General features: G+C 45.0%; 1 long non-coding RNA gene across 1 annotated transcript; it reads left to right on the top strand.

The window, feature by feature from the left end:
• Window positions 1-18237: 18237 nt before the first annotated feature.
• On the top strand, window positions 18238-21144 carry LOC140106644 (uncharacterized). The gene is made up of 4 exons (XR_011850826.1): window positions 18238-18455; window positions 19310-19389; window positions 20023-20070; window positions 20923-21144. It is a non-coding gene; the product is annotated as an uncharacterized lncRNA (long non-coding RNA).
• Window positions 21145-24978: the final 3834 nt, after the last annotated feature.

Genomic DNA, 24978 nt, shown 5'->3' on the forward strand with positions numbered 1-24978 from the left:
GTAATGTCTGAGGGGGTATATACTGCTGTGTACACCCTGTGCCATGTATGTAATGTCTGAGGGGGTATATACTGCTGTGTACATCCTGTGCCATGTATGTAATGTCTGAGGGGGTATATACTGCTGTGTACACCCTGTGTCATGTATGTAATGTCTGAGGAGGTATATACTGCTGTGTACACCCTGTGCCATGTATGTAATGTCTGAGGGGGTATATACTGCTGTGTACATCTTGTGTCATGTATGTAATGTCTGAGGGGGTATATACTGCTGTGTACACCCTGTGTCATGTATGTAATGTCTGAGGGGGTATATACTGCTGTGTACATCCTGTGCCGTGTATGTAATGTCTGAGGGGGTATATACTGCTGTGTACACCCTGTGCCATGTATGTAATGTCTGAGGGGGTATATACTGCTGTGTACACCCTGTGCCATGTATGTAATATCTGAGGGGGTATATACTGCTGTGAACATCCTGTGCCATGTATGTAATGTCTGAGGGGGTATATACTGCTGTGTACACCCTGTGTCATGTATGTAATGTCTGAAGGGGTATATACTGCTGTGTACACCCTGTGTCATGTATGTAATGTCTGAGGAGGTATATACTGCTGTGTACACCCTGTGCCATGTATGTAATGTCTGAGGGGGTATATACTGCTGTGTACACCCTGTGTCATGTATGTAATGTCTGAGGGGGTATATACTGCTGTGTACATCTTGTGTCATGTATGTAATGTCTGAGGGGGTATATACTGCTGTGTACATCTTGTGTCATGTATGTAATGTCTGAGGAGGTATATACTGCTGTGTACATCTTGTGTCATGTATGTAATGTCTGAGGGGGTATATACTGCTGTGTACACCCTGTGCTATGTATGTAATGTCTGGGGGGGTATATACTGCTGTGTACACCCTGTGTCATGTATGTAATGTCTGAGGGGGTATATACTGCTGTGTACATCCTGTGCCATGTATGTAATGTCTGAGGGGTATATACCTCTGTGTACACCCTGTGCCATGTATGTAATGTCTGAGGGGGTATATACTGCTGTGTACACCCTGTGCCATGTCATGTATGTAATGTCTGAGGGGGTATATACTGCTGTGTACATCTTGTGTCATGTATGTATGTAATGTCTGAGGGGGTATATACTGCTGTGTACATCTTGTGTCATGTATGTAATGTCTGAGGGGGTATATACTGCTGTGTACACCCTGTGTCATGTATGTAATGTCTGAGGTGGTATATACTGCTGTATACACCCTGTGCCATGTATGTAATGTCTGAGGGGTATATACTGCTGTGTACACCCTGTGTCATGTATGTAATGTCTGAGGGGGTATATACTGCTGTGTACACCCTGTGTCATGTATGTAATGTCTGAGGGGGTATATACTGCTGTGTACACCCTGTGCCATGTATGTAATGTTGAGGGGGTATATACTGCTGTGTACATCTTGTGTCATGTATGTAATGTCTGAGGGGGTATATACTGCTGTGTACATCCTGTGTCATGTATGTAATGTCTGAGGGGGTATATACTGCTGTGTACATCCTGTGCCATGTATGTAATGTCTGAGGGGGTATATACTGCTGTGTACACCCTGTGTCATGTATGTAATGTCTGAGGAGGTATATACTGCTGTGTACATCCTGTGCCATGTATGTAATGTCTGAGGGGGTATATACTGCTGTGTACATCTTGTGTCATGTATGTAATGTCTGAGGGGGTATATACTGCTGTGTACACCCTGTGTCATGTATGTAATGTCTGAGGGGGTACATACTGCTGTGTACACCCTGTGTCATGTATGTAATTGTTGAGGGGGTATATACTGCTGTGTACATCCTGTGTCATGTATGTAATGTCTGAGGGGGTATATACTGCTGTGTACATCCTGTGTCATGTATGTAATGTCTGAGGAGGTATATGCTGCTGTGTACACCCTGTGTCATGTATGTAATGTCTGAGAGGGTATATACTGCTGTGTACACCCTGTGCCATGTATGTAATGTCTGAGGGGGTATATACTGCTGTGAACATCCTGTGTCATGTATGTAATGTCTGAGGGGGTATATACTGCTGTGTACATCCTGTGCCATGTATGTAATGTCTGAGGGGGTATATACTGCTGTGTACACCCTGTGCCATGTATGTAATGTCTGAGGTGGTATATACTGCTGTGTACATCCTGTGCCATGTATGTAATGTCTGAGGGGGTATATACTGCTGTGTACACCCTGTGTCATGTATGTAATGTCTGAGGGGGTATATACTGCTGTGTACACCCTGTGTCATGTATGTAATGTCTGAGGGGGTATATACTGCTGTGTACATCTTGTGTCATGTATGTAATGTCTGAGGAGGTATATACTGCTGTGTACATCTTGTGTCATGTATGTAATGTCTGAGGGGGTATATACTGCTGTGTACACCCTGTGCTATGTATGTAATGTCTGGGGGGGTATATACTGCTGTGTACACCCTGTGCCATGTATGTAATGTCTGAGAGGGTATATACTGCTGTGTACACCCTGTGTCATGTATGTAATGTCTGAGGGGGTATATACTGCTGTGTACACCCTGTGTCATGTATGTAATGTCTGAAGGGGTATATACTGCTGTGTACACCCTGTGTCATGTATGTAATGTCTGAGGAGGTATATACTGCTGTGTACACCCTGTGCCATGTATGTAATGTCTGAGGGGGTATATACTGCTGTGTACACCCTGTGTCATGTATGTAATGTCTGAGGGGGTATATACTGCTGTGTACATCTTGTGTCATGTATGTAATGTCTGAGGGGGTATATACTGCTGTGTACATCTTGTGTCATGTATGTAATGTCTGAGGAGGTATATACTGCTGTGTACATCTTGTGTCATGTATGTAATGTCTGAGGGGGTATATACTGCTGTGTACACCCTGTGCTATGTATGTAATGTCTGGGGGGGTATATACTGCTGTGTACACCCTGTGCCATGTATGTAATGTCTGAGAGGGTATATACTGCTGTGTACACCCTGTGTAATGTATGTAATGTCTGAGGGGGTATATACTGCTGTGTACACCCTGTGTCATGTATGTAATGTCTGAGGGGGTATATACTGCTGTGTACATCCTGTGCCATGTATGTAATGTCTGAGGGGGTATATACTGCTGTGTACATCCTGTGTCATGTATGTAATGTCTGAGGGGGTATATACTGCTGTGTACACCCTGTGTCATGTATGTAATGTCTGAGGGGGTATATACTGCTGTGTACATCCTGTGTCATGTATGTAATGTCTGAGGGGGTATATACTGCTGTGTACATCTTGTGTCATGTATGTAATGTCTGAGGGGGTATATACTGCTGTGTACACCCTGTGTCATGTATGTAGTGTCTGAGGGGGAATATACTGCTGTGTACACCCTGTGTCATGTATGTAATGTCTGAGGGGGTATATACTGCTGTGTACACCCTGTGCCATGTATGTAATGTCTGAGGGGGTATATACTGCTGTGTACACCCTGTGCCATGTATGTAATGTCTGAGGGGGTATATACTGCTGTGTACACCCTGTGTCATGTATGAAATGTCTGAGGGGGTATATACTGCTGTGTACACCCTGTGCCATGTACGTAATGTCTGAGGTGGTATATACTGCTGTGTACATCCTGTGCCATGTATGTAATGTCTGAGGGGGTATATACTGCTGTGTACACCCTGTGTCATGTATGTAATGTCTGAGGGGGTATATACTGCTGTGTACACCCTGTGCCATGTATGTAATGTCTGAGGGGGTATATACTGCTGTGTACATCCTGTGCCATGTATGTAATGTCTGAGGGGGTATATACTGCTGTGTACACCCTGTGTCATGTATGTAATGTCTGAGGGGGTATATACTGCTGTGTACACCCTGTGTCATGTATGTAATGTCTGAGGGGGTATATACTGCTGTGTACACCCTGTGTCATGTATGTAATGTCTGAGGGGGTATATACTGCTGTGTACATCCTGTGCCATGTATGTAATGTCTGAGGGGGTATATACTGCTGTGTACATCCTGTGCCATGTATGTAATGTCTGAGGGGGTATATACTGCTGTGTACATCCTGTGCCATGTATGTAATGTCTGAGGGGGTATATACTGCTGTGTACACCCTGTGTCATGTATGTAGTGTCTGAGGGGGTATATACTGCTGTGTACACCCTGTGTCATGTATGTAATGTCTGAGGAGGTATATACTGCTGTGTACACCCTGTGTCATGTATGTAATGTCTGAGGGAGTATATACTGCTATGTATATCCTGTGTCATGTATGTAATGTCTGAGGGGGTATATACTGCTGTGTACACCCTGTGTCATGTATGTAATGTCTGAGGAGGTATATACTGCTGTGTACACCCTGTGTCATGTATGTAATGTCTGAGGGAGTATATACTGCTATGTATATCCTGTGTCATGTATGTAGTGTCTGAGGGGGTATATACTGCTGTGTACACCCTGTGTCATGTATGTAATGTCTGAGGGGGTATATACTGCTGTGTACACCCTGTGTCATGTATGTAATGTCTGAGGGGGTATATACTGCTGTGTACATCCTGTGCCATGTATGTAATGTCTGAGGGGGTATATACTGCTGTGTACATCCTGTGCCATGTATGTAATGTCTGAGGGGGGTATATACTGCTGTGAACATCCTGTGCTGTGTATGTAATGTCTGAGGGGGTATATACTGCTGTGTACACCCTGTGCCATGTATGTAATGTCTGAGGGGGTATATACTGCTGTGTACACCCTGTGCCATGTATGTAATGTCTGAGGGGGTATATACTGCTGTGTACACCCTGTGTCATGTATGTAATGTCTGAGGGGGTATATACTGCTGTGTACATCTTGTGTCATGTATGTAATGTCTGAGGGGGTATATACTGCTGTGTACATCTTGTGTCATGTATGTAATGTCTGAGGAGGTATATACTGCTGTGTACATCTTGTGTCATGTATGTAATGTCTGAGGGGGTATATACTGCTGTGTACATCTTGTGTCATGTATGTAATGTCTGAGGGGGTATATACTGCTGTGTACACCCTGTGCCATGTATGTAATGTCTGAGGGGGTATATACTGCTGTGTACACCCTGTGTCATGTATGTAATATCTGAGGGGTATATACTGCTGTGTACACCCTGTGCCATGTATGTAATGTCTGAGGGGGTATATACTGCTGTGTACATCCTGTGCCATGTATGTAATGTCTGAGGGGGTATATACTGCTGTGTACATCCTGTGCCATGTATGTAATGTCTGAGGGGGTATATACTGCTGTGTACACCCTGTGTCATGTATGTAGTGTCTGAGGGGGTATATACTGCTGTGTACACCCTGTGTCATGTATGTAATGTCTGAGGAGGTATATACTGCTGTGTACACCCTGTGTCATGTATGTAATGTCTGAGGGAGTATATACTGCTATGTATATCCTGTGTCATGTATGTAATGTCTGAGGGGGTATATACTGCTGTGTACACCCTGTGTCATGTATGTAATGTCTGAGGGGGTATATACTGCTGTGTACATCCTGTGCCATGTATGTAATGTCTGAGGGGGTATATACTGCTGTGTACATCCTGTGCCATGTATGTAATGTCTGAGGGGGGTATATACTGCTGTGAACATCCTGTGCTGTGTATGTAATGTCTGAGGGGGTATATACTGCTGTGTACACCCTGTGCCATGTATGTAATGTCTGAGGGGGTATATACTGCTGTGTACACCCTGTGCCATGTATGTAATGTCTGAGGGGGTATATACTGCTGTGTACACCCTGTGTCATGTATGTAATGTCTGAGGGGGTATATACTGCTGTGTACATCTTGTGTCATGTATGTAATGTCTGAGGGGGTATATACTGCTGTGTACATCTTGTGTCATGTATGTAATGTCTGAGGAGGTATATACTGCTGTGTACATCTTGTGTCATGTATGTAATGTCTGAGGGGGTATATACTGCTGTGTACATCTTGTGTCATGTATGTAATGTCTGAGGGGGTATATACTGCTGTGTACACCCTGTGCCATGTATGTAATGTCTGAGGGGGTATATACTGCTGTGTACACCCTGTGTCATGTATGTAATATCTGAGGGGTATATACTGCTGTGTACACCCTGTGCCATGTATGTAATGTCTGAGGGGGTATATACTGCTGTGTACATCCTGTGCCATGTATGTAATGTCTGAGGGGGTATATACTGCTGTGTACACCCTGTGCCATGTATGTAATGTCTGAGGGGGTATATACTGCTGTGTACACCCCGTGCAATGTATGTAATGTCTGAGGGGGTATATACTGCTGTGTACATCCTGTGCCATGTATGTAATGTCTGAGGAGGTATATACTGCTGTGTACACCCTGTGCCGTGTATGTAATGTCTGAGGGGGTATATACTGCTGTGTACACCCTGTGTCATGTATGTAATGTCTGAGGAGGTATATACTGCTGTGTACACCCTGTGTCATGTATGTATTGTCTGAGGGGTATATACTGCTGTGTACACCCTGTGTCACGTATGTAGTGTCTGAGGGCGTATATACTGCTGTGTACACCCTGTGTCACGTATGTAGTGTCTGAGGGCGTATATACTGCTGTGTACACCCTGTGCCATGTATGTAATGTCTGAGGGGGTATATACTGCTGTGTACACCCTGTGCCATGTATGTAATGTCTGAGGAGGTATATACTGCTGTGTACACCCTGTGCCATGTATGTAATGTCTGAGGGGTATATACTGCTGTGTACACCCTGTGTCATGTATGTAATGTCTGAGGGGGTATATACTGCTGTGTACACCCTGTGCCATGTATGTAATGTCTGAGGAGGTATATACTGCTGTGTACACCCTGTGCCATGTATGTAATGTCTGAGGGGGTATATACTGCTGTGTACACCCTGTGTCATGTATGTAATGTCTGAGGGGTATATACTGCTGTGTACACCCTGTGTCATGTATGTAGTGTCTGAGGGCGTATATACTGCTGTGTACACCCTGTGCCATGTATGTAATGTCTGAGGGGGTATATACTGCTGTGTACACCCTGTGCCATGTATGTAATGTCTGAGGAGGTATATACTGCTGTGTACACCCTGTGCCATGTATGTAATGTCTGAGGGGGTATATACTGCTGTGTACACCCCGTGCAATGTATGTAATGTCTGAGGGGGTATATACTGCTGTGTACATCCCGTGCCATGTATGTAATGTCTAAGGAGGTATATACTGCTGTGTACACCCTGTTCCATGTATGTAATGTCTGAGGAGGTATATACTGCTGTGTACACCCTGTGCCGTGTATGTAATGTCTGAGGGGGTATATACTGCTGTGTACACCCTGTGTCATGTATGTAATGTCTGAGGAGGTATATACTGCTGTGTACAACCTGTGTCATGTATGTATTGTCTGAGGGGTATATACTGCTGTGTACACCCTGTGTCATGTATGTAGTGTCTGAGGGCGTATATACTGCTGTGTACACCCTGTGCCATGTATGTAATGTCTGAGGGGGTATATACTGCTGTGTACACCCTGTGCCATGTATGTAATGTCTGAGGAGGTATATACTGCTGTGTACACCCTGTGCCATGTATGTAATGTCTGAGGGGTATATACTGCTGTGTACACCCTGTGCCATGTATGTAATGTCTGAGGGGGTATATACTGCTGTGTACACCCTGTGCCATGTATGTAATGTCTGAGGAGGTATATACTGCTGTGTACACCCTGTGTCATGTATGTAATGTCTGAGGGGTATATACTGCTGTGTACACCCTGTGTCATGTATGTAGTGTCTGAGGGCGTATATACTGCTGTGTACACCCTGTGCAATGTATGTAATGTCTGAGGGGGTATATACTGCTGTGTACACCCTGTGCCATGTATGTAATGTCTGAGGAGGTATATACTGCTGTGTACACCCTGTGCCATGTATGTAATGTCTGAGGGGTATATACTGCTGTGTACACCCTGTGTCATGTATGTAATGTCTGAGGGGGTATATACTGCTGTGTACACCCTGTGCCATGTATGTAATGTCTGAGGAGGTATATACTGCTGTGTACATCCTGTGTCATGTATGTAATGTCTGAGGGGTATATACTGCTGTGTACACCCTGTGTCATGTATGTAATGTCTGAGGGCGTATATACTGCTGTGTACACCCTGTGCCATGTATGTAATGTCTGAGGGCGTATATACTGCTGTGTACACCCTGTGCCATGTATGTAATGTCTGAGGGGGTATATACTGCTAGGTACACCCTGTGCCATGTATGTAATGTCTGAGGGGGTATATACTGCTGTGTACATCCTGTGTCATGTATGTAATGTCTGAGGGGGTATATACTGCTGTGTACATCCTGTGTCATGTATGTAATGTCTGAGGGGGTATATACTGCTGTGTACACCCTGTGCCATGTATGTAATGTCTGAGGAGGTATATACTGCTGTGTACACCCTGTGTCATGTATGTAATGTCTGAGGGGGTATATACTGCTATGTATATCCTGTGTCATGTATGTAATGTCTGAGGGGGTATATACTGCTGTGTACACCCTGTGTCATGTATGTAATGTCTGAGGAGGTATATACTGCTGTGAACATCCTGTGCCGTGTATGTAATGTCTGAGGGGGTATATACTGCTGTGTACACCCTGTGCCATGTATGTAATGTCTGAGGGGGTATATACTGAGGGGGTATATACTGCTGTGTACACCCTGTGCCATGTATGTAATGTCTGAGGGGGTATATACTGAGGGGGTATATACTGCTGTGTACACCCTGTGCCATGTATGTAATGTCTGAGGGGGTATATACTGCTGTGTACATCTTGTGTCATGTATGTAATGTCTGAGGGGGTATATACTGCTGTGTACATCTTGTGTCATGTATGTAATGTCTGAGGAGGTATATACTGCTGTGTACATCTTGTGTCATGTATGTAATGTCTGAGGGGGTATATACTGCTGTGTACACCCTGTGCTATGTATGTAATGTCTGAGGGGGTATATACTGCTGTGAACATCCTGTGTCATGTATGTAATGTCTGAGGGGTATATACTGCTGTGTACACCCTGTGCCATGTATGTAATGTCTGAGGGGGGTATATACTGCTGTGTACATCTTATGTCATGTATGTAATGTCTGAGGGGGTATATACTGCTGTGTACATCCTGTGCCATGTATGTAATGTCTGAGGAGGTATATACTGCTGTGTACACCCTGTGCCATGTATGTAATGTCTGAGGGGTATATACTGCTGTGTACACCCTGTGTCATGTATGTAATGTCTGAGGGGGTATATACTGCTGTGTACACCCTGTGCCATGTATGTAATGTCTGAGGGGGGTATATACTGCTGTGAACATCCTGTGCCGTGTATGTAATGTCTGAGGAGGTATATACTGCTGTGTACACCCTGTGCCATGTATGTAATGTCTGAGGGGGTATATACTGAGGGGGTATATACTGCTGTGTACACCCTGTGCCATGTATGTAATGTCTGAGGGGGTATATACTGCTGTGTACATCTTGTGTCATGTATGTAATGTCTGAGGGGGTATATACTGCTGTGTACATCTTGTGTCATGTATGTAATGTCTGAGGAGGTATATACTGCTGTGTACATCTTGTGTCATGTATGTAATGTCTGAGGGGGTATATACTGCTGTGTACACCCTGTGCTATGTATGTAATGTCTGAGGGGGTATATACTGCTGTGAACATCCTGTGTCATGTATGTAATGTCTGAGGGGTATATACTGCTGTTTACATCCTGTGCCATGTATGTAATGTCTGAGGGGGGTATATACTGCTGTGTACATCTTATGTCATGTATGTAATGTCTGAGGGGGTATATACTGCTGTGTACATCCTGTGCCATGTATGTAATGTCTGAGGAGGTATATACTGCTGTGTACACCCTGTGCCATGTATGTAATGTCTGAGGGGTATATACTGCTGTGTACACCCTGTGTCATGTATGTAATGTCTGAGGGGGTATATACTGCTGTGTACACCCTGTGCCATGTATGTAATGTCTGAGGAGGTATATACTGCTGTGTACACCCTGTGCCATGTATGTAATGTCTGAGGGGGTATATACTGCTGTGTACACCCTGTGCCATGTATGTAATGTCTGAGTGGGGTATATACTGCTGTGTACATCCTGTGTCATGTATGTAATGTCTGAGTGGGGTATATACTGCTGTATACATCCTGTGCCATGTATGTAATGTCTGAGGGGGTATATACTGCTGTGTACACCCTGTGCCATGTATGTAATGTCTGAGGAGGTATATACTGCTGTGTACACCCTGTGCCATGTATGTAATGTCTGAGGGGTATATACTGCTGTGTACACCCTGTGCCATGTATGTAATGTCTGAGGGGGTATATACTGCTGTGTACACCCTGTGTCATGTATGTAATGTCTGAGGGGGTATATACTGCTGTGTACACCCTGTGCCATGTACGTAATGTCTGAGGTGGTATATACTGCTGTGTACATCCTGTGCCATGTATGTAATGTCTGAGGGGGTATATACTGCTGTGTACATCCTGTGCCATGTATGTAATGTCTGAGGGGGTATATACTGCTGTGTACACCCTGTGCCATGTATGTAATGTCTGAGGGGGTATATACTGCTGTGTACACCCTGTGTCATGTATGTAATGTCTGAGGGGGTATATACTGCTGTGTACATCCTGTGCCATGTATGTAATGTCTGAGGGGGTATATACTGCTGTGTACATCCTGTGCCATGTATGTAATGTCTGAGGGGGTATATACTGCTGTGTACACCCTGTGTCATGTATGTAATGTCTGAGGGGGTATATACTGCTGTGTACATCTTGTGTCATGTATGTAATGTCTGAGGGGGTATATACTGCTGTGTACACCCTGTGTCATGTATGTAATGTCTGAGGGGGTATATACTGCTGTGTACACCCTGTGTCATGTATGTAATGTCTGAGGGGGTATATACTGCTGTGTACACCCTGTGCCATGTATGTAATGTCTGAGGGGGTATATACTGCTGTGTACATCCTGTGCCGTGTATGTAATGTCTGAGGGGGTATATACTGCTGTGTACACCCTGTGCCATGTATGTAATGTCTGAGGGGGTATATACTGCTGTGCACACCCTGTGCCATGTATGTAATGTCTGAGGGGGTATATACTGCTGTGAACATCCTGTGCCATGTATGTAATGTCTGAGGGGGTATATACTGCTGTGTACACCCTGTGTCATGTATGTAATGTCTGAAGGGGTATATACTGCTGTGTACACCCTGTGTCATGTATGTAATGTCTGAGGAGGTATATACTGCTGTGTACACCCTGTGCCATGTATGTAATGTCTGAGGGGGTATATACTGCTGTGTACACCCTGTGTCATGTATGTAATGTCTGAGGGGGTATATACTGCTGTGTACATCTTGTGTCATGTATGTAATGTCTGAGGGGGTATATACTGCTGTGTACATCTTGTGTCATGTATGTAATGTCTGAGGAGGTATATACTGCTGTGTACATCTTGTGTCATGTATGTAATGTCTGAGGGGGTATATACTGCTGTGTACACCCTGTGCTATGTATGTAATGTCTGGGGGGGTATATACTGCTGTGTACACCCTGTGCCATGTATGTAATGTCTGAGAGGGTATATACTGCTGTGTACACCCTGTGTAATGTATGTAATGTCTGAGGGGGTATATACTGCTGTGTACACCCTGTGTCATGTATGTAATGTCTGAGGGGGTATATACTGCTGTGTACATCCTGTGCCATGTATGTAATGTCTGAGGGGGTATATACTGCTGTGTACATCCTGTGTCATGTATGTAATGTCTGAGGGGGTATATACTGCTGTGTACACCCTGTGTCATGTATGTAATGTCTGAGGGGGTATATACTGCTGTGTACATCCTGTGTCATGTATGTAATGTCTGAGGGGGTATATACTGCTGTGTACATCTTGTGTCATGTATGTAATGTCTGAGGGGGTATATACTGCTGTGTACACCCTGTGTCATGTATGTAGTGTCTGAGGGGGAATATACTGCTGTGTACACCCTGTGTCATGTATGTAATGTCTGAGGGGGTATATACTGCTGTGTACATCTTGTGTCATGTATGTAATGTCTGAGGGGGTATATACTGCTGTGTACATCTTGTGTCATGTATGTAATGTCTGAGGGGGGTATATACTGCTGTGTACACCCTGTGTCATGTATGTAATGTCTGAGGTGGTATATACTGCTGTATACACCCTGTGCCATGTATGTAATGTCTGAGGGGTATATACTGCTGTGTACACCCTGTGCCATGTATGTAATGTCTGAGGGGGGTATATACTGCTGTGAACATCCTGTGCCGTGTATGTAATGTCTGAGGAGGTATATACTGCTGTGTACACCCTGTGCCATGTATGTAATGTCTGAGGGGGTATATACTGAGGGGGTATATACTGCTGTGTACACCCTGTGCCATGTATGTAATGTCTGAGGGGGTATATACTGCTGTGTACATCTTGTGTCATGTATGTAATGTCTGAGGGGGTATATACTGCTGTGTACATCTTGTGTCATGTATGTAATGTCTGAGGAGGTATATACTGCTGTGTACATCTTGTGTCATGTATGTAATGTCTGAGGGGTATATACTGCTGTGTACATCCTGTGCCATGTATGTAATGTCTGAGGGGGGTATATACTGCTGTGTACATCTTATGTCATGTATGTAATGTCTGAGGGGGTATATACTGCTGTGTACATCCTGTGCCATGTATGTAATGTCTGAGGAGGTATATACTGCTGTGTACACCCTGTGCCATGTATGTAATGTCTGAGGGGTATATACTGCTGTGTACACCCTGTGTCATGTATGTAATGTCTGAGGGGGTATATACTGCTGTGTACACCCTGTGCCATGTATGTAATGTCTGAGGAGGTATATACTGCTGTGTACACCCTGTGCCATGTATGTAATGTCTGAGGGGGTATATACTGCTGTGTACACCCTGTGCCATGTATGTAATGTCTGAGTGGGGTATATACTGCTGTGTACATCCTGTGTCATGTATGTAATGTCTGAGTGGGGTATATACTGCTGTGTACATCCTGTGCCATGTATGTAATGTCTGAGGGGTATATACTGCTGTGTACACCCTGTGCCATGTATGTAATGTCTGAGGGGGTATATACTGCTGTGTACACCCTGTGTCATGTATGTAATGTCTGAGGGGGTATATACTGCTGTGTACATCTTGTGTCATGTATGTAATGTCTGAGGGGGTATATACTGCTGTGTACATCTTGTGTCATGTATGTAATGTCTGAGGGGGTATATACTGCTGTGTACACCCTGTGTCATGTATGTAATGTCTGAGGTGGTATATACTGCTGTATACACCCTGTGCCATGTATGTAATGTCTGAGGGGTATATACTGCTGTGTACACCCTGTGCCATGTATGTAATGTCTGAGGGGGGTATATACTGCTGTGAACATCCTGTGCCGTGTATGTAATGTCTGAGGAGGTATATACTGCTGTGTACACCCTGTGCCATGTATGTAATGTCTGAGGGGGTATATACTGAGGGGGTATATACTGCTGTGTACACCCTGTGCCATGTATGTAATGTCTGAGGGGGTATATACTGCTGTGTACATCTTGTGTCATGTATGTAATGTCTGAGGGGGTATATACTGCTGTGTACATCTTGTGTCATGTATGTAATGTCTGAGGAGGTATATACTGCTGTGTACATCTTGTGTCATGTATGTAATGTCTGAGGGGGTATATACTGCTGTGTACACCCTGTGCCATGTATGTAATGTCTGAGGGGGTATATACTGCTGTGAACATCCTGTGTCATGTATGTAATGTCTGAGGGGTATATACTGCTGTGTACATCCTGTGCCATGTATGTAATGTCTGAGGGGGGTATATACTGCTGTGTACATCTTATGTCATGTATGTAATGTCTGAGGGGGTATATACTGCTGTGTACATCCTGTGCCATGTATGTAATGTCTGAGGAGGTATATACTGCTGTGTACACCCTGTGCCATGTATGTAATGTCTGAGGGGTATATACTGCTGTGTACACCCTGTGTCATGTATGTAATGTCTGAGGGGGTATATACTGCTGTGTACACCCTGTGCCATGTATGTAATGTCTGAGGAGGTATATACTGCTGTGTACACCCTGTGCCATGTATGTAATGTCTGAGGGGGTATATACTGCTGTGTACACCCTGAGCCATGTATGTAATGTCTGAGTGGGGTATATACTGCTGTGTACATCCTGTGTCATGTATGTAATGTCTGAGTGGGGTATATACTGCTGTGTACATCCTGTGCCATGTATGTAATGTCTGAGGGGTATATACTGCTGTGTACACCCTGTGCCATGTATGTAATGTCTGAGGGGGTATATACTGCTGTGTACACCCTGTGTCATGTATGTAATGTCTGAGGGGGTATATACTGCTGTGTACACCCTGTGCCATGTACGTAATGTCTGAGGTGGTATATACTGCTGTGTACATCCTGTGCCATGTATGTAATGTCTGAGGGGGTATATACTGCTGTGTACATCTTGTGTCATGTATGTAATGTCTGAGGGGGTATATACTGCTGTGTACACCCTGTGTCATGTATGTAATGTCTGAGGGGGTATATACTGCTGTGTACACCCTGTGTCATGTATGTAATGTCTGAGGGGGTATATACTGCTGTGTACACCCTGTGCCATGTATGTAATGTCTGAGGGGGTATATACTGCTGTGTACATCCTGTGCCATGTATGTAATGTCTGAGGGGGTATATACTGCTGTGTACACCCTGTGTCATGTATGTAATGTCTGAGGAGGTATATACTGCTGTGTACACCCTGTGCCATGTATGTAATGTCTGAGGGGGTATATACTGCTGTGTACATCTTGTGTCATGTATGTAATGTCTGAGGGGGTATATACTGCTGTGTACACCCTGTGTCATGTATGTAATGTCTGAGGGGGTATATACTGCTGTGTACATCCTGTGCCGTGTATGTAATGTCTGAGGGGGTATATACTGCTGTGTACACCCTGTGCCATGTATGTAATGTCTGAGGGGGTATATACTGCTGTGTACACCCTGTGCCATGTATGTAATATCTGAGGGGGTATATACTGCTGTGAACATCCTGTGCCATGTATGTAATGTCTGAGGGGGTATATACTGCTGTGTACACCCTGTGTCATGTATGTAATGTCTGAAGGGGTATATACTGCTGTGTACACCCTGTGTCATGTATGTAATGTCTGAGGAGGTATATACTGCTGTGTACACCCTGTGCCATGTATGTAATGTCTGAGGGGGTATATACTGCTGTGTACACCCTGTGTCATGTATGTAATGTCTGAGGGGGTATATACTGCTGTGTACATCTTGTGTCATGTATGTAATGTCTGAGGGGGTATATACTGCTGTGTACATCTTGTGTCATGTATGTAATGTCTGAGGAGGTATATACTGCTGTGTACATCTTGTGTCATGTATGTAATGTCTGAGGGGGTATATACTGCTGTGTACACCCTGTGCTATGTATGTAATGTCTGGGGGGGTATATACTGCTGTGTACACCCTGTGTCATGTATGTAATGTCTGAGGGGGTATATACTGCTGTGTACATCCTGTGCCATGTATGTAATGTCTGAGGGGTATATACTGCTGTGTACACCCTGTGCCATGTATGTAATGTCTGAGGGGGTATATACTGCTGTGTACACCCTGTGCCATGTCATGTATGTAATGTCTGAGGGGGTATATACTGCTGTGTACATCTTGTGTCATGTATGTATGTAATGTCTGAGGGGGTATATACTGCTGTGTACATCTTGTGTCATGTATGTAATGTCTGAGGGGGTATATACTGCTGTGTACACCCTGTGTCATGTATGTAATGTCTGAGGTGGTATATACTGCTGTATACACCCTGTGCCATGTATGTAATGTCTGAGGGGTATATACTGCTGTGTACACCCTGTGTCATGTATGTAATGTCTGAGGGGGTATATACTGCTGTGTACACCCTGTGTCATGTATGTAATGTCTGAGGGGGTATATACTGCTGTGTACACCCTGTGCCATGTATGTAATGTTGAGGGGGTATATACTGCTGTGTACATCTTGTGTCATGTATGTAATGTCTGAGGGGGTATATACTGCTGTGTACATCCTGTGTCATGTATGTAATGTCTGAGGGGGTATATACTGCTGTGTACATCCTGTGCCATGTTTGTAATGTCTGAGGGGGTATATACTGCTGTGTACACCCTGTGCCATGTATGTAATGTCTGAGGGGGTATATACTGCTGTGTACACCCTGTGTCATGTATGTAATGTCTGAGGAGGTATATACTGCTGTGTACATCCTGTGCCATGTATGTAATGTCTGAGGGGGTATATACTGCTGTGTACATCTTGTGTCATGTATGTAATGTCTGAGGGGGTATATACTGCTGTGTACACCCTGTGTCATGTATGTAATGTCTGAGGGGGTACATACTGCTGTGTACACCCTGTGTCATGTATGTAATGTCTGAGGGGGTATATACTGCTGTGTACATCCTGTGTCATGTATGTAATGTCTGAGGGGGTATATACTGCTGTGTACATCCTGTGTCATGTATGTAATGTCTGAGGAGGTATATGCTGCTGTGTACACCCTGTGTCATGTATGTAATGTCTGAGAGGGTATATACTGCTGTGTACACCCTGTGCCATGTATGTAATGTCTGAGGGGGTATATACTGCTGTGAACATCCTGTGTCATGTATGTAATGTCTGAGGGGGTATATACTGCTGTGTACATCCTGTGCCATGTATGTAATGTCTGAGGGGGTATATACTGCTGTGTACACCCTGTGCCATGTATGTAATGTCTGAGGTGGTATATACTGCTGTGTACATCCTGTGCCATGTATGTAATGTCTGAGGGGGTATATACTGCTGTGTACACCCTGTGTCATGTATGTAATGTCTGAGGGGGTATATACTGCTGTGTACACCCTGTGTCATGTATGTAATGTCTGAGGGGGTATATACTGCTGTGTACACCCTGTGCCATGTATGTAATGTCTGAGGGGGTATATACTGCTGTGTACATCCTGTGCCATGTATGTAATGTCTGAGGGGGTATATACTGCTGTGTACACCCTGTGCCATGTATGTAATGTCTGAGGGCGTATATACTGCTGTGTACACCCTGTGCCATGTATGTAATGTCTGAGGGGGTATATACTGCTGTGTACACCCTGTGCCATGTATGTAATGTCTGAGGGGGTATATACTGCTGTGTACATCCTGTGCCATGTATGTAATGTCTGAGGGGGTATATACTGCTGTGTACACCCTGTGTCATGTATGTAATGTCTGAGGAGGTATATACTGCTTTGTATATATATATATATATATATATATATATCAAAGCCACACGTGCGCCTTCTTAAAACCACAAGGAAACATTTGAAAAATGATGCGTTTTCAATGCGTTCAAAATCGCAGCAGAGATGTGACAAAAATGCCCCGTGTATCACCACTGGCCATAGAGGTGTGGAACTGAAGTTCAGCAGTGAAAGGGTGTTTTTTGATCACAACTTGGGAGAGGGTGTGTCTCACTAATTAAGGCCAATTAAGAGCTGCTAAATGCTTGCCTCAGCTGAGGGCCCTCAGGTCTGAAGAGGAGCAGGACAGGTGAGAGCAGCCATATTGGATTATATGTTTGGATCTTCCATTGCTACTTCTGATGTTATCAGGATTGTGGTTCTGTGGAACTAGAGATAGAGGCTGGGAGGAGGGGGACAGATATTTTGGGGGCTTCAGCAGCTAGAAGTATAAATCTGGTCTTAGTTCTTCCAGGCCTCCATGGCTCAGGCTGAGATCCATAGACACCTCGTCTGATCTTACAAACTGCTGTGATCTCCAAAACTAGAGCTGCAGCAGTTATACAAGAAGACGGGGATATAGGGGGGCCAGAAGACCCTCCACCTCCAGCCTCTAAACTTGTATCTTCTTACGGGGGTGGGGGGGGGGGGTATAGTTTAATGCACCTGGTGACCGTTTTCTTTTACAATGGATGCACTTGCTCATGATTTTCAGGCGAGGGGATAACCTCATGATCAGATATATCTCTCAGCTAATTGCCCTATAGGGTCGTGAGCGGCTGGAGATAGCCATTCCTGCTGCTCCACTTGGGACTCGGTGTCTGTCTGTCACTACTGTGTAGCCAAGTTGCAATACCCCTCACAACCTGTGTACCTGTATCTTACACTTTCTTTATCTTTTTTCATTTTGACAGGACAGTCTCTGGACGCCTGCCCCAGCTGTGACGAGCTGCAATTACACGGTAAGTCCTCCGTAGCATGAATACGTTGCATTGATAATTGAGGGGTTATTGGTGTAGCATCATGTGAAAGGGGCATATAGTCGCAGCACTCAAATAACTTGAGTGTATCTTCCTGTTTCATTAACCTTGCATCTAGTGGTAGCACAAAGCGGATTCCGGAAGCGGCTATTTCATTTTCACTGGAAGACGTAAGGTCCATGATTCCCTCGTGGAACTTATACTTTTGGTGTCGATGGGACGGCGGCTGAGGGTAAGGAATCTGTGGCGGGCTACTATTGGGTGTAGGGTTAGGGCCTTGCATCTAGTGGTAGCACAAAGCGGATTCTGGAAGCAGCTATTTCATTTTCACCGGAAGACGTAAGGTCCATGATTCCCTCGTTGTGGAACTTATCCTTTTGGTGTTGATGAGACGGCGGTGGAGGGAATCTGTGGCGGGCTACTATTGGGTGTAGCGCCTTGCATCTAGTGGTAGCACAAAGCGGATTCTGGAAGCAGCTATTTCATTTTCACTAGAAGACGTAAGGTCCATGATTCCCTCGTTGTGGAACTTATCCTTTTGGTGTTGATGGGACGGCGGTGGAGGGAATCTGTGGCGGGCTACTATTGGGTGTAGCTCCTTGCATCTAGTGGTAGCACAAAGCGGATTCTGGAAGCAGCTACTTCATTTTCACTAGAAGACGTAAGGTCCATGATTCCCTCGTGGAACTTATACTTTTGGTGTCGATGGGACGGCGGCTGAGGGTAAGGAATCTGTGGCGGGCTACTATTGGGTGTAGGGTAGGGTTAGCGGATTGCATCTAGAAGGTGTAACCCTAACCCTTACGTACGGCTGATCGCTTGTTTTATCTTTGCAGATTCTTGATGACCAAAGAATTTTGTTAATTGATGAAGACTTTGTGTACAGTGGAGACTGACCTATACTAAATCACTGAATGTTTGTATTGGTTTTTTTTTAAATAAAATATAAACTTTTCAAATCTCAATCCCCTCGTGAAGTTACACGATAAAGATAATTTTTAACCACTTTATGTTACTCGGTGTCTTCCTTTTTCCAACTTCTCAATAATTTCTCTCAATTGTGGAACTTATCCTTTTGGTGTTGATGGGACGGCGGTGGAGGGAATTTGTGGCGGGCTACTATTGGGTGTAGGGTTAGGGCCTTGCATCTAGTGGTAGCACAAAGCGGATTCTGGAAGCAGCTACTTCATTTTCACTGGAAGACGCAAGCTCCATGATTTCCTCGTGGAACTTATACTTTTGGTGTCGATGGGACGGCAGCTGAGGGTAAGGAATCTGTGGCGGGCTACTATTTAATGCACCTGGTGACCGTTTTCTTTTACAATGGATGCACTTGCTCATGATTTTCAGGCGAGGGGATAACCTCATGATCAGATATATCTCTCAGCTAATTGCCCTATAGGGTCGTGAGCGGCTGGAGATAGCCATTCCTGCTGCTCCACTTGGGACTCGGTGTCTGTCTGTCACTACTGTGTAGCCAAGTTGCAATACCCCTCACAACCTGTGTACCTGTATCTTACACTTTCTTTATCTTTTTTCATTTTGACAGGACAGTCTCTGGACGCCTGCCCCAGCTGTGACGAGCTGCAATTACACGGTAAGTCCTCCGTAGCATGTATACGTTGCATTGATAATTGAGGGGTTATTGGTGTAGCATCATGTGAAAGGGGCATATAGTCGCAGCACTCAAATAACTTGAGTGTATCTTCCTGTTTCATTAACCTTGCATCTAGTGGTAGCACAAAGCGGATTCCGGAAGCGGCTATTTCATTTTCACTAGAAGACGTAAGGTCCATGATTCCCTCGTCGTGGAACTTATCCTTTTGGTGTCGATGGGACAGTGGTGGAGGGAATCTGTGGCGGGCTACTATTGGGTGTAGGGTTAGGGCCTTGCATCTAGTGGTAGCACAAAGCGGATTCTGGAAGCGGCTATTTCATTTTCACCGGAAGACGTAAGGTCCATGATTCCCTCGTTGTGGAACTTATCCTTTTGGTGTTGATGGGACGGCGGTGGAGGGAATCTGTGGCGGGCTACTATTGGGTGTAGCGCCTTGCATCTAGTGGTGGCACAAAGCGGATTCTGGAAGCAGCTATTTCATTTTCACTAGAAGACGTAAGGTCCATGATTCCCTCGTTGTGGAACTTATCCTTTTGGTGTTGATGGGACGGCGGTGGAGGGAATCTGTGGCGGGCTACTATTGGGTGTAGCTCCTTGCATCTAGTGGTAGCACAAAGCGGATTCTGGAAGCAGCTACTTCATTTTCACTAGAAGACGTAAGGTCCATGATTCCCTCGTGGAACTTATCCTTTTGGTGTCGATGGGACGGCGGCTGAGGGTAAGGAATCTGTGGCGGGCTACTATTGGGTGTAGGGTAGGGTTAGCGGATTGCATCTAGAAGGTGTAACCCTAACCCTTACGTACGGCTGATCGCTTGTTTTATCTTTGCAGATTCTTGATGACCAAAGAATTTTGTTAATTGATGAAGACTTTGTGTACAGTGGAGACTGACCTATACTAAATCACTGAATGTTTGTATTGTTTTTTTTTTAAATAAAATATAAACTTTTCAAATCTCAATCCCCTCGTGAAGTTACACGATAAAGATAATTTTTAACCACTTTATGTTACTCGGTGTCTTCCTTTTTCCAACTTCTCAATAATTTCTCTCAATTGTGGAACTTATCCTTTTGGTGTTGATGGGACGGCGGTGGAGGGAATTTGTGGCGGGCTACTATTGGGTGTAGGGTTAGAGCCTTGCATCTAGTGGTAGCACAAAGCGGATTCTGGAAGCAGCTACTTCATTTTCACTGGAAGACGTAAGCTCCATGATTTCCTCGTGGAACTTATACTTTTGGTGTCGATGGGACGGCAGCTGAGGGTAAGGAATCTGTGGCGGGCTACTATTGGGTGTAGGGTTAGGGCCTTGCATCTAGTGGTAGCACAAAGTGGATTCTGGAAGCAGCTACTTCATTTTCACTGGAAGACGTAAGGTCCATGATTCCCTCGTGGAACTTATACTTTTGGTGTCGATGGGACGGCAGCTGAGGGTAAGGAATCTGTGGCGGGCTACTATTTAATGCACCTGGTGACCGTTTTCTTTTACAATGAATGCCCTTGCTCATGATTTTCAGGCGAGGGGATAACCTCATGATCAGATATATCTCTCAGCTAATTGCCCTATAGGGTTGTGAGCGGCTGGAGATAGCCATTCCTGCTGCTCCACTTGGGACTCGGTGTCTGTCTGTCACTACTGTGTAGCCAAGTTGCAATACCCCTCACAACCTGTGTACCTGTATCTTACACTTTCTTTATCTTTTTTCATTTTGACAGGACAGTCTCTGGACGCCTACCCCAGCTGTGACGAGCTGCAATTACACGGTAAGTCCTCCGTAGCATGAATACGTTGCATTGATAATTGAGGGGTTATTGGTGTAGCATCATGTGAAAGGGGCATATAGTCGCAGCACTCAAATAACTTGAGTGTATCTTCCTGTTTCATTAACCTTGCATCTAGTGGTAGCACAAAGCGGATTCCGGAAGCGGCTATTTCATTTTCACTGGAAGACGTAAGGTCCATGATTCCCTCGTGGAACTTATACTTTTGGTGTCGATGGGACGGCGGCTGAGGGTAAGGAATCTGTGACGGGCTACTATTGGGTGTAGGGTTAGGGCCTTGCATCTAGTGGTAGCACAAAGCGGATTCTGGAAGCGGCTATTTCATTTTCACTAGAAGACGTAAGGTCCATGATTCCCTCGTTGTGGAACTTATCCTTTTGGTGTCGATGGGACGGCGGCTGAGGGTAAGGAATCTGTGGCGGGCTACTATTGGGTGTAGTGTTAGGGCCATGCATCTAGTGGTAGCACAAAGCGGATTCTGGAAGCAGCTATTTCATTTTCACCGGAAGACGTAAGGTCCATGATTCCCTCGTTGTGGAACTTATCCTTTTGGTGTTGATGGGACGGCGGTGGAGGGAATCTGTGGCGGGCTATTATTGGGTGTAGCTCCTTGCATCTAGTGGTAGCACAAAGTGGACTCCGGAAGCGGCTATTTCATTTTCATCGGAAGACGTAAGGTCCATGATTCCCTCGTTGTGGAACTTATCCTTTTGGTGTCGATGGGACAGTGGTGGAGGGAATCTGTGGCGGGCTACTATTGGGTGTAGGGTTAGGGCCTTGCATTTAGTGGTAGCACAAAGCGGATTCTGGAAGCAGCTATTTCATTTTCACTAGAAGACGTAAGGTCCATGATTCCCTCGTTGTGGAACTTATCCTTTTGGTGTTGATGAGACGGCGGTGGAGGGAATCTGTGGCGGGCTACTATTGGGTGTAGCTCCTTGCATCTAGTGGTAGCACAAAGCGGATTCTGGAAGCAGCTACTTCATTTTCACTAGAAGACGTAAGGTCCATGATTCCCTCGTGGAACTTATACTTTTGGTGTCGATGGGACGGCGGCTGAGGGTAAGGAATCTGTGGCGGGCTACTATTGGGTGTAGGGTAGGGTTAGCGGATTGCATCTAGAAGGTGTAACCCTAACCCTTACGTACGGCTGATCGCTTGTTTTATCTTTGCAGATTCTTGATGACCAAAGAATTTTGTTAATTGATGAAGACTTTGTGTACAGTGGAGACTGACCTATACTAAATCACTGAATGTTTGTATTGTTTTTTTTTTAAATAAAATATAAACTTTTCAAATCTCAATCCCCTCGTGAAGTTACACGATAAAGATAATTTTTAACCACTTTATGTTACTCGGTGTCTTCCTTTTTCCAACTTCTCAATAATTTCTCTCAATTGTGGAACTTATCCTTTTGGTGTTGATGGGACGGCGGTGGAGGGAATTTGTGGCGGGCTACTATTGGGTGTAGGGTTAGAGCCTTGCATCTAGTGGTAGCACAAAGCGGATTCTGGAAGCAGCTACTTCATTTTCACTGGAAGACGTAAGCTCCATGATTTCCTCGTGGAACTTATACTTTTGGTGTCGATGGGACGGCAGCAGAGGGTAAGGAATCTGTGGCGGGCTACTATTTAATGCACCTGGTGACCGTTTTCTTTTACAATGGATGCACTTGCTCATGATTTTCAGGCGAGGGGATAACCTCATGATCAGATATATCTCTCAGCTAATTGCCCTATAGGGTCGTGAGCGGCTGGAGATAGCCATTCCTGCTGCTCCACTTGGGACTCGGTGTCTGTCTGTCACTACTGTGTAGCCAAGTTGCAATACCCCTCACAACCTGTGTACCTGTATCTTACACTTTCTTTATCTTTTTTCATTTTGACAGGACAGTCTCTGGACGCCTGCCCCAGCTGTGACGAGCTGCAATTACACGGTAAGTCCTCCGTAGCATGAATACGTTGCATTGATAATTGAGGGGTTATTGGTGTAGCATCATGTGAAAGGGGCATATAGTCGCAGCACTCAAATAACTTGAGTGTATCTTCCTGTTTCATTAACCTTGCATCTAGTGGTAGCACAAAGCGGATTCCGGAAGCGGCTATTTCATTTTCACTGGAAGACGTAAGGTCCATGATTCCCTCGTCGTGGAACTTATCCTTTTGGTGTCGATGGGACAGTGGTGGAGGGAATCTGTGGCGGGCTACTATTGGGTGTAGGGTTAGGGCCTTGCATCTAGTGGTAGCACAAAGCGGATTCTGGAAGCGGCTATTTCATTTTCACCGGAAGACGTAAGGTCCATGATTCCCTCGTTGTGGAACTTATCCTTTTGGTGTTGATGGGACGGCGGTGGAGGGAATCTGTGGCGGGCTACTATTGGGTGTAGCGCCTTGCATCTAGTGGTGGCACAAAGCGGATTCTGGAAGCAGCTATTTCATTTTCACTAGAAGACGTAAGGTCCATGATTCCCTCGTTGTGGAACTTATCCTTTTGGTGTTGATGGGACGGCGGTGGAGGGAATCTGTGGCGGGCTACTATTGGGTGTAGCGCCTTGCATCTAGTGGTGGCACAAAGCGGATTCCGGAAGCGGCTATTTCATTTTCACTAGAAGACGTAAGGTCCATGATTCCCTCGTCGTGGAACTTATCCTTTTGGTGTCGATGGGACAGTGGTGGAGGGAATCTGTGGCGGGCTACTATTGGGTGTAGGGTTAGGGCCTTGCATCTAGTGGTGGCACAAAGCGGATTCTGGAAGCGGCTATTTCATTTTCACTAGAAGACGTAAGGTCCATGATTCCCTCGTTGTGGAACTTATCCTTTTGGTGTTGATGGGACGGCGGTGGAGGGAATCTGTGGCGGGCTACTATTGGGTGTAGCGCCTTGCATCTAGTGGTAGCACAAAGCGGATTCTGGAAGCAGCTACTTCATTTTCACTGGAAGACGTAAGGTCCATGATTCCCTCGTGGAACTTATCCTTTTGGTGTCGATGGGACGGCGGCTGAGGGTAAGGAATCTGTGGCGGGCTACTATTGGGTGTAGGGTAGGGTTAGCGGATTGCATCTAGAAGGTGTAACCCTAACCCTTACGTACGGCTGATCGCTTGTTTTAT

Source organism: Engystomops pustulosus, chromosome 11, assembly GCF_040894005.1.
Source record: "Engystomops pustulosus chromosome 11, aEngPut4.maternal, whole genome shotgun sequence".
Taxonomy (NCBI): domain Eukaryota; kingdom Metazoa; phylum Chordata; class Amphibia; order Anura; family Leptodactylidae; genus Engystomops; species Engystomops pustulosus.